The sequence below is a fragment of the Triticum urartu genome, chromosome 5A, assembly GCF_056163025.1.
Source record: "Triticum urartu cultivar PI428250 chromosome 5A, HENAU_Tu73, whole genome shotgun sequence".
NCBI classification, from domain to species: domain Eukaryota; kingdom Viridiplantae; phylum Streptophyta; class Magnoliopsida; order Poales; family Poaceae; genus Triticum; species Triticum urartu.
Genome location: NC_141877.1, coordinates 568978771 through 568994147, shown reverse-complemented (window position 1 = coordinate 568994147; position 15377 = coordinate 568978771).

Here is a 15377-nt window from a genome sequence, read left to right as displayed (position 1 = left end):
GACTACCCAAAATGCTACACAGATCCCCGATCGACCCCAACTGGGCTCCACTACTGATCAACTAGAACGAAACAACACAAAGGACAAGATCTTCATCGAGCTCCTCCTTGAGCTTGGTTGCGCCACCTGCTCAGTAACATCGGCACCTGCAAACTGGTTTTGGAAGTATCTGTGAGTCATGGGGACTCAGCAATCTCACGATCAAGACTATTTAAGCTTATAGGTAGGGTAAAAGATATGAGGTGGAGCTGCAGCAAGCGACTAGCATATGTGGTGGCTAACTTACGCAAAAGAGAGCGAGAAGAGAAGGCAAAGCACGATCGATGAACTATGATCAATAAGTGATCCTAGAACAACCTACGTCAAACATTACTCCAACACCGTGTTCACTTGCCGGACCCCGCCGAGAAGAGACCATCACGGCTACACACGCGGTTGATGCGTTTTATTTATGTTAGGGTTTAGGTTTTCTACAACCGGACATTAACAAATTCTCATATGCCCATAACCGCGGGCATGGATTTCGAAAGTTCAATCCCTGCAGGGGTGTCCCAACTTAGCCCATCACAAGCTCTCACGGTCAACGAAGGATATTCTTTCTCCCAAGACAATCCGATCAGACTCGGCATCCCGGTTACAGGACATCTCGACAATGGTAATACAAGTCCAGCAAAGCCGCCCGATGCGCCGACATCCTGATGGGAGCTGCACATATCTCGTTCTCAGGGCAACACCGGATAGGTCAAGCTACGAGTAAAACCAGCCCTCAATTTTCCCCGAGGTGGCCCCGCAGGCTTCCCATTTCGGACCAACACTTAGACAAGCACTGGCCGGGGGGGGGGGGGGGGGTTAAAATAAAGATGACCCTTGGGTTGGCCGACCCAAGGGAAGGGGTAATAGGTTGTTAGTGCAAATGGTAAAATCAAGGTTGGGCCTTGCTGGAGGAGTTTTATTCAAAGCAAACTGTCAAGGGGTTCCCATTATAACCCGACCGTGTAAGGAACACAAAATCCGGGAACATAACACCGATATGATGGAAACTAGGGCGGCAAGAGTGGAACAAAACACCAGGCATAAGGCCAAGCCTTCCACCCTTTACCAAGTATATAGATGCATTAATTAAATAAGAGATCTTGTGATATCCCAACAAAATATCCACGTTCCAACAAGGAACAAACTCCAGTCTTCACCTGCAACTGACAAAGCTATAAGAGGGGCTGAGCAAAGCGGTAACATAGCCAAACAACGGTTTGCTAGGACAAGGTGGGTTAGAGGCTCGGCTTAACAATATGGGATGCATGATAAGCAAGTGGTAGGTATCGCAGCATAGGCATAGCAAAAGAGCGAGCATCTAGCAAGCAAAGATAGAAGTGATTTCGAGGGTATGGTCATCTTGCCTACAAAGTTCTCAGAGTTGCCTTGATCCTCGTAATCGTACTCAACGGGCTCTTCGATCACATACTCGTCTCCCGGATCTACCCAAAACAAGACAACAAGAAAAAGGGAACACAATCAACCACGTGCAATGCTCAAGCAACATGATGCAAACATGGTATGATATGCGGGATGCGATATGTGATGCATATGCATGATTTGGAAAGGAATGATTGAACCTAGACTCAACTTGGAAATCCAAGAGTCTCACTGGAAAGGTGAGGTGATTTCGGTCGAAATCGATATAAAGATCACCGGAATCGGATGCACGGTTTGGAAATGGCAAGCAAAACAAATATGGCACCGGTCTGCGATAATCAGCACGAGACCATCTAAATGCACCAAGAACAACATGCTACAGCACTCTAACATAGCAACAAAATACATGGCAGGGATCCATTCAAGATGCTTGACAAAAGATTAACACTGAGCTAAGGCTAATTCACTCAATAGCAGGTTCAAATAAGCATGGCAAAAGTGCAAAAGATTACGGGTTTCAGACTCAGTCAAGTTAACAGCAAGTCAGGAATTATCATCAGGAAGCAATGTTTAGAGCACGATAACTACATGCTACAGGATCATGTCATGGCAAGGCAAGGTATGGCATGAAGCTACTCAAAGCATACAACAAAATTCCCTTAGTGACCATGGGCCAAAAGGGATCAGAAAATACAATTGCAAGCACGCGAACATAGCAAATATCGATAACAGATTCAGACTTAGCAGAAAACTGGAACATGGCAAAACAGATATCAAGTAGGCATGTTTACGAGCTCGATGCACTCACCACAAGGCAAGGCATGATAATCTAAGCATACACCCAGGAAGTAGACATGGCATAGAAGCTAGACATGGCAAGAACAATAACATAGCATGCACGGATCAACAACAACAAGCTCGGCGAAATCGCTAAACATGTTAACAATCTGTAAGGAACATTTTATAGCAAAAGTAGAGCTCGATTGACTCAAGGTAGGGTGCTCAATAATTGCAAACAAAGACATGGATGGATAGAGCACAACATTATCTACAAAACATCCTTACTGATCATGCTCAAAAGAGGCACGGATCACTAGGAAACAACATGAACACATGGCATAAAAATTACAGCAGGACAAGGACTTAGTGAAATTCTAAGTCCCTGAAATCAGCATCATTGAGTAAGCTACTTTGCATGCTTGTTCTAGTCACCACAGAGATCACAAAAATACATGGCATATACCCCTGTAAAGATGGCATGGCATACTTCAAAACACATATAGAGCTCAGGATCATAGCATGCACACATTAATCATGGTAAAAAGGACAAAAATGCAAATGTTGAAACAAATCTGAAACTATCATCACATAACCCTCTTCCAACAGCATTTCGGGCGTCAAGATGAGCTCAAATGAAAATGATGCCATGAGTTGAAATGATGTATTCATCGAGACGAACATTTTGATATGCTACACGCCCGAAACGGAGCCACAATGATGAAGTTATCATGCGATGAATATGCTAAAAAATACTGAAATCTGGGGGACTTAGCAGAATATCACATGAGCGTGGGATCAGTAAAAGACGCTCAGGGCGAGGTTTAGGCGGGCGCTCACCTAGCGGGCCTGGCCCAGGAAGCGGAGGAGGTAGGCTGGCCTTGGATCTGGGCCTGGCAGAGATGGGCCGGCCCACGAGGCACGATGGGTCGGGGCGCTGGGCGTCGTCGTCCTCGCGCACCAGGAAACGAGCGCGGTGGCGGCTGAACTCCAGCTAGGTGGCTCGCCAGCGAGCGGGGCGGGTGGATCCAGGTGTGGCACCCCCGGATCCGGCGACGGCGGGAGGCGACGGCTCGGGCCTCGTTTGGCGTGTGCGGCTTGGCAGAGGCCGATCCGGTCAACAGCGCCGGTGGAGGTGGGACTTGGCGTCGAGGCAGAGGAGGTCTGGCGGGGGGCTGCTCCGGCAAAGGTTGCAGGAGGCGGCGGAGCCCGGCAACGGAGGAGCGGCGTACAGCGGCGAAGACAGGCGGCGCGGAAGCCGAGACGAAGTCCGGCGAGGCCATGGCGGCGTCCTACGATACGCCGGCGAGGTGGCATGAAGATTCGGCGACACTCCGGTGATGCTCCGGCGCGGGCGGAATCGGCAGACGAGCGGCGCGGCGGCTCGGGCAGATCGGGCCCGATGCGGCCTGCGGCGGGCTCATGATGGGCTCCGGCGGGCCCGTGTGCGGTGGACGGCGCGGGGAGGACAGGTGGCGGCCCCTGATTGGACTGGAGAGGCGGCGACGGTGACGTGGTGGCCTTTGATTGGCCGGGCGACGTGGCAGCGGCGGTGGACGCGTCCGGTGACGGGCGGACATGTCCGGCGGCGTGGAGGAAGTTGGATCTAGGGTTTTGTCCGCGAATATTTTGGGGGAGGCCACATATTTATAGGTAGAGGGAGCTAGGAGTGTCCAAATGAGGTGCGGTTTTCGGCCACGTGATCGAACGACCTAGATGATGGAGAGGTCTTAGGTGGGTTTTGGGCCACTTTGGAGGGGTGTTTGGCTGCAACACACACGAGGCCTTTTCGGTCCCTCGGTTAACCGATGGAGTATCAAACGAAGTCCAAATGGCACGAAACTTGACAGGCGGTCTATCGGTAGTAACCCAAGGCCGCTTGGCAAGTCTCGGTCCAAACCGAAAACGTTTAACACCCGCACACGAAAAGAGGTAGAAAGGGACACCGGATGACATAGGAGCGCCGGACTGCAAAACGGACAACGGGGAAAATGCTCGGATGCATGAGACCAACATGTATGCAAATGTGATGCACATGATGACATGATATGAGATGCATGACACGCAAGCAATGACAAGGCAACAACAGCGAATAACCGGAATACACCTGGCACATCGGTCTCGGGGTGTTACAACACTCCACCACTACGAGAGGATCTCATCCCGAGATCTAGAATGGCACCGGAGGAAAAATGGAAGAGAAAGAGGAGAGGTAAAGCTAAGTTGCTTCTTTGACAAACGAGTGAAACCACGAACCTTGAGAGGTTGAACAACTTGAAAGAAAGGATACAACGGAGATGAACAAAGTTGAAAACACTCCATTAGAAAAAGAGGAACAAGGAAGAACAACTTCGGGCAGCACTCCGATTGAAAAGAAAAGGAATTGAACATGAACTTGACAAGATGAGAAGATACTTGATGAAATCAACAACACAGTGCCTCCGAAACTACTGAAAGAAAGGCACAATGGGTAATAAAGATTTCAGAAAGCACTCCGATTGAAAAGAGGTGCAAGGCTTGATAAGGCGAAATGAACTTGAGCAAAAAGGTCACAACACTCCGGTTAAATGGGATAAGCAAGGAAAAGAATATGAACTTGGCAAAATGAGTTGATGGGACAAAGATAGCAACATCACAATGCCTTCGGAAGAAGATAATAGAAGATAGAACATTGGAATAAAAGAATTGAGAAGAAAATGCCAACTTCTGTCACAAAAGAGTTTGAAAAGGCATCCTTAGGAGAAGGGTCGAACGGAGTTGTTGGAAAACCAACAACGAAAAGAATAAGCTTGAAATGGTCTTATGGAATACATCTTCAATTATGAGGTGACAACCTGCCACTCACGGGAAAAAGAATTGGATTGATATGAACAAGGAGACGAGAAAATATTTCATCGGGAGGGTAGATGGAGAACTTGGATCATATATTATCACCATTAATAGCATTAATCCTTAGGGAAAGCTTTAGGTGAAATATAACCCCAGATAACTCCAATGATGAGATTGATGGATTTAAAATATCTCATACTTGATAACTTGTGAATCATGAAGCACGAAGGGAAATTATCAAGAAAGACATAACACCACCTCAAAAGATATGCGTGAAAGAATAGCACTCCGGATTGCAAGATGAAGAATGCTTGAGCTCCTCAGAAAACAATCTCGATGAACACTTCGAGAAGGATTTAAATCCTTGATGAACTGCAACACCCTCGATGCGACTATAGCTCCCACGTGTCGAGGCACGACTTAGAGACATAATCGCATTGAAGGCATATGTCGCAAGTTAGGAAATCTTCACAACATCCCATGTAATATAAATAATAAAGCGGAGATAACATAGTTGGCTTACACTCGCCACGTCAATCAAGTACATAAATAACATTACATCATTCAAACACTCATGGCCCGACTACGGTGCCAAAATAAAAGAGAACCCAACATGCGACACCGGTCCCGTTCACCCCCAACTGGGCACCACTATTGATCATCGGGAAAGGAAACATAGTAACGTTGAGAGTCTTCGTCGAACTCCCACTTGAGCTCATACGCGTCTCCTGGAGTGGAATCATCAGGCCCTGCATCTGGTGTAATAGTAATATGTGAGCCACAGGGACTCAGCAATCTCGCACCCTCGCGATCAAGACTATTTAAGCTTATAGGTATGACAAGGTAAATATAAGTGGAGCTGCAGCAAGCGACTAGCAAGTATGGTGGCTAACTTATCCGCAAAAGAGAGCGAGAAGAGGAGGCAAAGCGCGAGCGAGAAACTAGAGAGCAACCTGCGCAAACATTACTCCAATACCGTGTCCACTTCCCGGACTCCGCCGAGAAGAGGCCATCACGGTAACACACTCAGTTGATTCATTTTAATTAATTAAGGTTCAAGTTATCTACAACCGGACATTAACAAATTCCCATCTGCCCATAACCGCGGGCACGGCTTTCGAAAGTTCAAATCCCTGCAGGGGAGTCCCAACTTAGCCCATGACAAGCTCTCACGGTCAACGAAGGAATAGACCTCCTCCCAAGACGTTCCGATCAGACTCGGTATCTCGGTAATTCAAGACACTTCGACAGGTTAAAACAAGACCAGCAACATCGCCCGAATGTGCCGACAAATCCCGATAGGAGCTGCACATATCTCTTTCTCAGGGCACAAACAGATAAGCAATCCGTACAACTAAAACCAGCCCTTGAGTTTCCCCGAGGTGGCGCTGCAAGGGGCTCTAGGTTGGACCAACACTCAGAGGAGCACTAGCCCGGGGGGGGTTAAATAAGATGACCCTTGAGTCTGCAGAACCCAAGGGAAAGAAAAGGCTAGGTGGCAAATGGTAAAACCAAGGTTGGGCATTGCTGGAAAAGCTTTAATCAAGGCGAACTATCAAGGGGTTCCCATTATAACCCAACCGCGTAAGGAACGCAAAATCCGGGAACATAACACCGATATGACAGAAACTAGGGCAGCAAGAGTGGAACAAAACACTAGGCGAGAGGCCGAGCCTTCCACCCTTTACCAAGTATATAGATGCATTAAGATAACATAGCAAGATAATGATATCCCAACAAGTAAATAAATGTTCCAACAAGGAACGGCCTCCAATCTTCACCTGCAACTAGCAACGCTATAAGAGGGGCTGAGCAAAGCGGTAACATAGCCAATCAACGGTTTGCTAGGACAATGGTGGGTTAGAGGTTTGACATGGCAATTTGGGAGGCTTGCAAGCAAGTGGTAGGCATCGTAGAAATGGCACAGCAAAAGAGCGAGCAAACTAGCATAGCAAAGATAGTAGTGATTTCGAGGGTATGATCATCTTGCCTGCACAGTTGTCAGAGTTGACTGGATCCTCGAAAGCAAACTCAACGGGCTCCTCGTTAGCGAACTCGTCTCCCGGCTCTACCCAAACAAGACAAACAAGCAACAAGGACACAATCAACCAGGTGCAAACTCAAACAACACAATGCAAAGATGATATGCTATGCGGGATGCGATGCGGGATGCAAAATGCAAGATATGACAGGAAATGCATGAACCTGGCCTCAACTTGGAAATTCAAGTGTGCCACTGGAAAGATGAGATGAAATCGCTTGAAAACGATATAAAGAACGCCGGAATCGGAGTTACGGTTTGGAAATGGCAAGCGATTCAAAAATGACACCGGTCTGCGATTTACAGCAAGTAGGCCTCTAAATGCAACGAAATGAACATGCTACAACAACCAATCATGACAACAAAATACATGGAAGGGATGTTCACAAGATGCTTAACAAAAGTCTAGCACTGAGCTACAGCCAATTCATCCATTAACAGGTTCAAACAAGCATGGCAAAAATGCAAATGGCAAACAGATCTCAGACTTTGTGAAATTAACACTTGTCTGGAATTTCAGATCAGGTAGCCCTCTCCGGAGCAACAAAAATACATGCTACAGGACCTGAACATGGCAAAGTAAAGCATGGAATGAAGCTACTCAAAGATCTTAACAAAAGTCCCTTAGTGACCTTGAGCCAAAAGGGATCAGAAAATACAATTGCAAGCATGTGAACATAGCAAAAACATAATCAGTTTCAGACTTAGTGAAAAAACTGACACATGCTGAAATATAACTCAAGTAGGCATGTTTACGAGCTCGATGCACTCACTATAGTGCAAGTCATGGCAAGACAAGCATGCACCCATCAAGAAGGCACAAAATTCAAGCTAGACATGGCAAGAACAATAGCATAGCATGCACGGATCAACTACAACATCACCGGCAAAATTGCAAACAAGTTGACAATCTACCCAGATTCACAAAGTAGCAAAAGTAGAGCTCGATTGAATCAAGCTAGTTTGCTCCATAATTGCAAACGAAGACATGGATGGATAGAGCACTACAATATTAACAAAACATCCTTACTGATCATCCTCAAAAGAGGCACGGATCACTAGGAAACAACAAGAACATATGGCATCATGAAATAAACAGCTCCAGGACTTAGTGAAATCACAAGTCCCTGAAAACAGAATTAGCAAGTGCACCACTTTGCAAACTTGCACTAGTCACCACACACATCCTAAAAATACATGGGTTGCACCTCTGGAAAGATGAAAAAACCCTTAACAAAACACATGTAGAACTCATGGGCATATCATGCACACATTAATCATGGCAAAAATGACAAAAGTGCTAAACGGAGTAACAGATCTGACAATTAACTCAAGTAGCCCTCTTCTAACAGCATTTCCGGCATCAAGATGAACTCAAATGAAAATGATGCAATGTAATGAAATGATGTACTCTCTGAGATGAACATTTTGATATGCTATATGCATGAATCGGAGCTACGGATGCAAAGTTACGGAGCCGCGAACATGAGCACTTGGACTTAGATGAAAATATCACCCCGAGATCCAGGGTTTGCACAGATTACGAGGACGGCCGGATCCACTGTAGCACGGCAGGGACGAGGACGACGGCCGGCGACGGCGCGAGGCGCCGGTTCGGCGGCCGGAGCGCGGCGGCGCGACGCGGCGGCGGCGGCGGCTGGTGGTGGCGGCGCGGCGTGGCGGCGGCGGCTTGCGGAGGCGGCGGCGGCGGCTCTGAGGCGGCGGCTCGCACCGGCGGCTGCGGGCGAGGCGGCGGCGCGGGCAGGCGGGAGAGGGAGCCGGGTGGCGGCGGCGGCTTCGGGCCGCGGGGGCCCTCCTTGGGCCTGAGCGGGCCGGAGCGGCGGACGGCGGCGGGAGGCCACGTGGCGGCGGCGCGGAGCGTTCGGCGCGGGCGGACAATGTCCAGCGCGTCGGAGGGGAAATTAGGGTTTTCGGGGGAGAGGAAGATCCGGATTTCGGGGGGGGGTGTTTAAATAGGCATAGAGGGAGCTAGGAGAGTCCAAATGAGGTGCGGTTTTCGGCCACGCGATCGTGATCGAACGCTCTAGGTGATGGAGTAGAGTTAGGTGGGTTTTTGGCCAAATTGGAGGGGTGTTGGGCTGCAACACACACGAGGCCTTTTCGGTCCCTCGGTTAACCGTTGGAGTATCAAACTATGTCCAAATGATACGAAACTTGACAGGCGGTCTACCGGTAGTAAACCAAGGCCGCTTGGCAAGTCTCAGTCCAATCCGGAAATGTTTAATCCCCACACATGAAAGAAAGCTAGAAATGACCACCGGAGGAGAACGAAGCGCCGGAATGCAAAACGGACAACGGGGAAAATGCTCGAATGCATGAGACGAACACGTATGCAAATGCAATGCACATGATGACATGATATGAGATGCATGACAGCGACAACAACACACGGAGACAAAACCCGAACCCGAGGAAATAAATATAACTTAACCCCGGAAACGGCAAGAGTTGGAGTACAAATTGGAAAAGTTATATCCGGGGTGTTACAACACTCCACCACTACGAAAGGATCTCGTCCCGAGATCTAGGACTGAAAGAACGCCGGGTACTCAGAACGGAGGTGATCCTCGCGTTCCCAAGTAGCTTCACGGTCGGAATGGTGTGACCTCTTGACTTTGAGAAATTTGATCGACTTGTTGCGAGTCTTGCGTTCAGTCTCTTCAAGAATAGCAACTGGGTGCTCATGATAAGAGAGATCTTCTTGGAGCTCAATGTCCTCAAAGTTGACGGTGCGGTGAGGAGTCTTGAAGCACTTTTGAAGCTGAGAGACATGGAACACGTCATGAACATTTGCAAAATTTGAAGGAAGCTCGAGTTGATAGGCGAGGTCGCCTCTCTTGCTGACAATCTTGAAAGGTCCCACGTATCTAGGGGCAAGCTTCCCTTTGATACCGAAGCGACGAGTACCTTTCATAGGAGAGACATGGAGGTAAACATGATCTCCGATCTCGAAAGCCAAATCACGGTGCTTACTATCATAGTAGCTTTTCTGGCGGGATTGGGCTGCTTTGAGGTTATCACGAATGACTTTGCACATTTCTTCTGCTTCTGTGATTAAGTCATTACCCAAAAGCTGACGTTCACCGGTTTCAGACCAGTTGAGAGGGGTACGACACTTCCTGCCATACAGAATTTCAAAAGGGGCCTTGCCCGAACTTGCTTGAAAACTGTTGTTGTAGGAGAATTCAGCATAAGGAAGACAATCCTCCCACTTCATGCCGAAGGAGATCACACAAGCCCTAAGCATATCTTCAAGAATCTGGTTGAAACGCTCGACTTGACCGCTAGTTTGAGGATGGAAAGCTGTGCTGAAGCGGATGTTAGTGCCCATGGCCTTCTGGAAAGAATCCCAAAACTTCGAGGTAAAGATGCTGCCACGGTCTGAAGAGATCACTTGAGGAATACCGTGCAGAGAGACAATTCGAGAGGTATAGAGTTCCGCCAATTGAGCTGCAGTGATCGACTCTTTGATAGGCAGAAAGTGAGCCACTTTGGTGAGTTTCTCGATGACAACGAATATAGCATCATTGCCACGCTTGGACTTTGGAAACCCAGTCACGAAGTCCATTTCAATGTGGTCAAACTTCCATTCTGGAATGGCAAGAGGTTGGAGGAGACCAGCTGGCCTTTGGTGTTCTGCCTTCACTCTTCTGCAGACATCACATTCATTCACGAATTGAGCAATCTCGCGCTTCATTCGAGTCCACCAATAAGCTTGCTTGAGGTCCTGATACATCTTCGTGCTCCTAGGGTGGATGGAGAGGAGAGAATTGTGAGCCTCGTTCATGATCACTTTACAGAGGTCACCTTTGGGCACAACAATACGATCCTCGAAGAAGAGAGTGTCCTTGTCATCAAGGCGGTAGCACTTGTACTTGGACTGATTCTTGGCAATCCCAAACTTCACCTTTTTCACCATAGCATCAAGAAGCTGGGCTTGGCGAATATGGTCTTCTAAGGTAGGAGAGACTAGAAGGTTGGCGAGGAAACCTTGAGGAACAATTTGCAGATTAAGTTTGCGGAAAGCTTCACAAAGCTCAGGTTGATAAGGCTTGAGAATCAGACTGTTGCAGTAAGCTTTCCTGCTCAATGCGTCAGCAATCACATTGGCCTTGCCTGGAGTATACTCAATACTCGGATTATACTCTTGAATCATTTCGACCCATCAAGTTTGCCTGAGGTTGAGATTAGGCTGAGTCAAGATGTACTTGAGACTCTTGTGATCAGTGAAAATGTTCACTTTTCTTCCCAATAGAAGATGTCTCCAAGTCAAAAGAGCATGCACAACTGCCGCCAACTCGAGATCATGAGTGGGGTAGTTCTTCTCATTAGGCTTCAACTGGCGAGATGTATAAGCAACAACTTTCTTCTCTTGCATCAATACCGCGCCAAGACCTTGGAGAGAGGCATCACAAAAGACCTCGTACGGCTTGGATTCATCAGGTGGAGTCAGAACTGGAGTAGTGATCAATTTCTCTTTCAAAGTGTTGAAAGCAATATCACACTCCGGAGACCAAACGTACTTGATGTGCTTCTGAAGAAGATTAGAGAGAGGCTTCGTGATCTTGGAAAAGTTTTCAACGAATCTTCGGCAATAGCTTGCGAGACCGAGGAAGCTACGGAGTTGCTTCATGTTCTAAGGAGGTTCCCAATTCACAATTGCAGACACCTTCTCAGGATTCACGGCAATGCCCTTGGCAGAGATGATATGACCAAGATAAAGAACCTCATCGAGCCAAAATTCACACTTGGAGAACTTGGCGTAGAACTGATGTTCTCTGAGCTTATCGAGTACCAAACGCAAGTGCTTGGCATGATCTTCCTTGTTCTTGGAGAAAACCAGAATGTCGTCGAGATAGACCAAAATGAAGTCATTGGTGTAGGCGTTGAAGATGAAGTTCATCATGCGAGAGAACGTCGGAGGAGCGTTGACGAGGCCAAAAGACATGACAATATATTCATATGAACCAAAGCTTGTCCTGAAAGCCATCTTGGGAATATCTTGCTCACGAATACGAATCTGATGATAACCCATGCGGAGATCAAGCTTGGAGAATACTTGGGCACCTTTGAGTTGTTCGAACAGCTCATTGATGTTGGGAAGTGGGTATTTGTTCTTGATGGTCTTCTTGTTCACTGGACGGTAATCAACACAAAGTCGGTCCGTGCCATCCTTCTTCTTCACAAAAAGAACACCACAACCCCACGGAGAAGAACTAGGCCGGATGAGACCCATTTTCTCTTGAATATTGAGTTGCTTCTTCAGCTCCTTCAAATCTTCAGGTCCGAGCTTGTAAGGACGTTTGCACACAGGTTCCGTGCCAGGCTCAAGATCAATAACGAATTCAACTGGCCGGTGCGGAGGCATTCCTGGAAGCTCTTCTGGAAAGACGTCTTGATATTCGCAAACGACTGGAATTTGCGAGATAGCATCCAGTTCACCCCTTTCATTGAGAGAAAACAGACGGATGGTATTATCACGAGCGGCAAAGACAATCACATCCTCAGACGAATGAGTCAATTGAATCTGCCTGGCTGCACAATCAAGCTGAGCCTTGTGCTTAGAAAGCCAATCCATCCCGAGAATAAGATCAATATCCGAGTCACCAAGAACATTTGGAGAGGACAAGAACTTATAGTCACCCAAAGTGATAGTAACATCCGGAACGCATACTCGAGATGTCATTTGACGGGCCGGAGAGACGATAGCCAACGGCTTCGGCAACACTTGAGTAACAAAATCATGCTTAGATGCAAAAGGTCTCGAGATGAAACAATGCGATGCACCCGTGTCAAAAAGAACTTTTGTAGGAATATCATTAACAAGAAGGTTACCCATAATCACATCTGACGAGTCCTCTGCCTGGGCTGCGTTCATCAAGTTGACCTTGGCGTGCTTGGGGTTATGCTTGACCACAGCTGTACTTGCCGATCTGACAGGAGGAGGAGGAAGACGCCTCTGGTTGAAACACTTGTTGGCATAGTGACCCTTCTGTTGGCACTTGTTGCACGTGACCTCTGAAAGCGGACGGTGATACGGAGCACTCGATCTTGGAGCTTGGGACGAAGTCTTGTTCTGAAAGCCAGGGTTGGGTGGGTGGGAAGAACCACTGCCACCTTTGCTCTTCTGCTGATACGGCTGACGGAACGGAGGAGGAGGAAGCCAATACTTCTGCTGCTTGGCCACTTGAGTAGAGGAAGAAGGAGTAACATCTCTGACTCGCTTCTTGGAAGCATCACACCTCAACTGAGCAACCTCTTGCTTCAGTGCCATGTTGTAGAACTCATCGTATCTCAAGGGCTCAAAGAGGACAAGAGCTAGCTGAATTTCTTCTCTGAGACCACCCCTGAACTGATATATCATGCTCTTCTCATCAGGGACGTCCTGCTTAGAAAGCGAGCGAGCTTCTGGAACAACTTGTTGTAGTCATAGACAGACAAAGAGCCTTGCTTCAGGTTGCGGAATTCCTCACGCTTGCTTTCAACCACGCTCTGCGGAATATGATGAGCTCGGAAATCTCGACGGAAGTCATCCCAAGTGATAACACGTCCACCTCTGGAATCCTTGTACTGCTGGAACCATTCTGCAGCTTGATCTTTGAGTTGGAAGGAAGCGAACTTGACAAAGTCCTCAGGCCTGACGTTACTGCACTCGAAATGCTTACACAGATCCACAAGCCAATCGTCAGCATCGGTTGCCTCAACACAATTGCTGAAAGTCTTTGGCCCGTTAGCAAGGAACTGCTTGAGTGTAGCAAAGTGACTCTGATTGCTGCCTTGATTCCCTTGGTTGCCTTGATTGCGCTCTTGAAGAATTTGCATGATCAACTGTGTGTTTGCATTGGTTGCGTCCATCACAGCTTGCCATGCCTCCGGAGGAGGTGGAGGTGGTGGCGGATCAGGGTTCGGAGTCGTGCGCGTTGGAGGAGCCATCCTGAAGAGGTTGCCATCCATTAGCACATTGACAGATAAATATTGAAGCTGAATCCAACGAAATGAAAATTGCAACATATAGTCTTCACATCCGAACAAAATGAACGAATGCATTCCTCTTGAAATGGTCACATATCCATAAATTGAGAAGCCACGTAGAATTAAGGTAGAGAAATAAATCAACAAGGTACGGATCAAGAACGAATAATCGGTAAGAAATCCCAATCTCAAACCAATATCCGTGGAAGAAGAACTAGAGCTACAAGAATTCCCACCTATGAAACTCCCGAACCTTTCCGGTTATGCAATCAGGTGTTGGGGATACAGGGGAAGCATAATATCTCACCCAAACTAGCAATTCCTACATCCAGCTGTATCCATCCTTCAACACATAACCAAGAAACCTTCGGAAACCATCTACCTCAACCTTCGAAAAGCATCCGTTATACAAGTTATGTCGATACTCCCGAACTCCCGCCCCAGTACTGGGTGGCGTCGAGGTTATCTCACCAACGAACTGCATAAAAGATATTTTGATGTCGGCGTACTAGACTCAGGTATTCCAGAACTGCAATGATAAAATTATGATGACAACACCTCAGAGCTCAACTCCCCGGGACACTTCCACTAAAACCCTGACAGGAGGCACCAAGACAATGTTCTCATCATAAAACCATCGGAACGATTCCAAGATACCCGCGTGATCCTAAATTTTTTTAGTGAAATTTGAGAAGAGAAGAGTCAAAACTCTACGTCAGGATGCCTTACCAGAGCGATGAGGAGACTGGGAAGTAAAAAGAATTCCTAATCTCTCCGATATATAATTCCTAAATGACTCAAAACATTTTTCTAGACACAACTCGGCCGCTAAAAACGATCAAGCAATGGGGCTCCTAAGGTCGGGGAAGGCTCTGATTACCAACTTGCAACACCCTCGATGCGACTATAGCTCCCACGTGTCGAGGCACGACTTAGAGACATAATCGCATTGAAGGCATATGTCGCAAGTTAGGCAATCTTCACAATATCCCATGTAATATAAATAATAAAGGGGAGATAACATAGTTGGCTTACACTCGCCACGTCAATCAAGTACATAAATAACATTACATCATTCAAACACTCATGGCCTGACTACGATGCCAAAATAAAAGAGAACCCAACATGCGACACCGGTCCCGTTCACCCCCAACTGGGCACCACTATTGATCATCGGGAAAGGAAACATAGTAACGTTGAGAGTCTTCGTCGAACTCCCACTTGAGCTCATACGCGTCTCCTGGAGTGGAATCATCAGGCCCTGCATCTGGTGTAATAGTAATCTGTGAGCCACAGGGACTCAGCAATCTTGCACCCTCGCAAT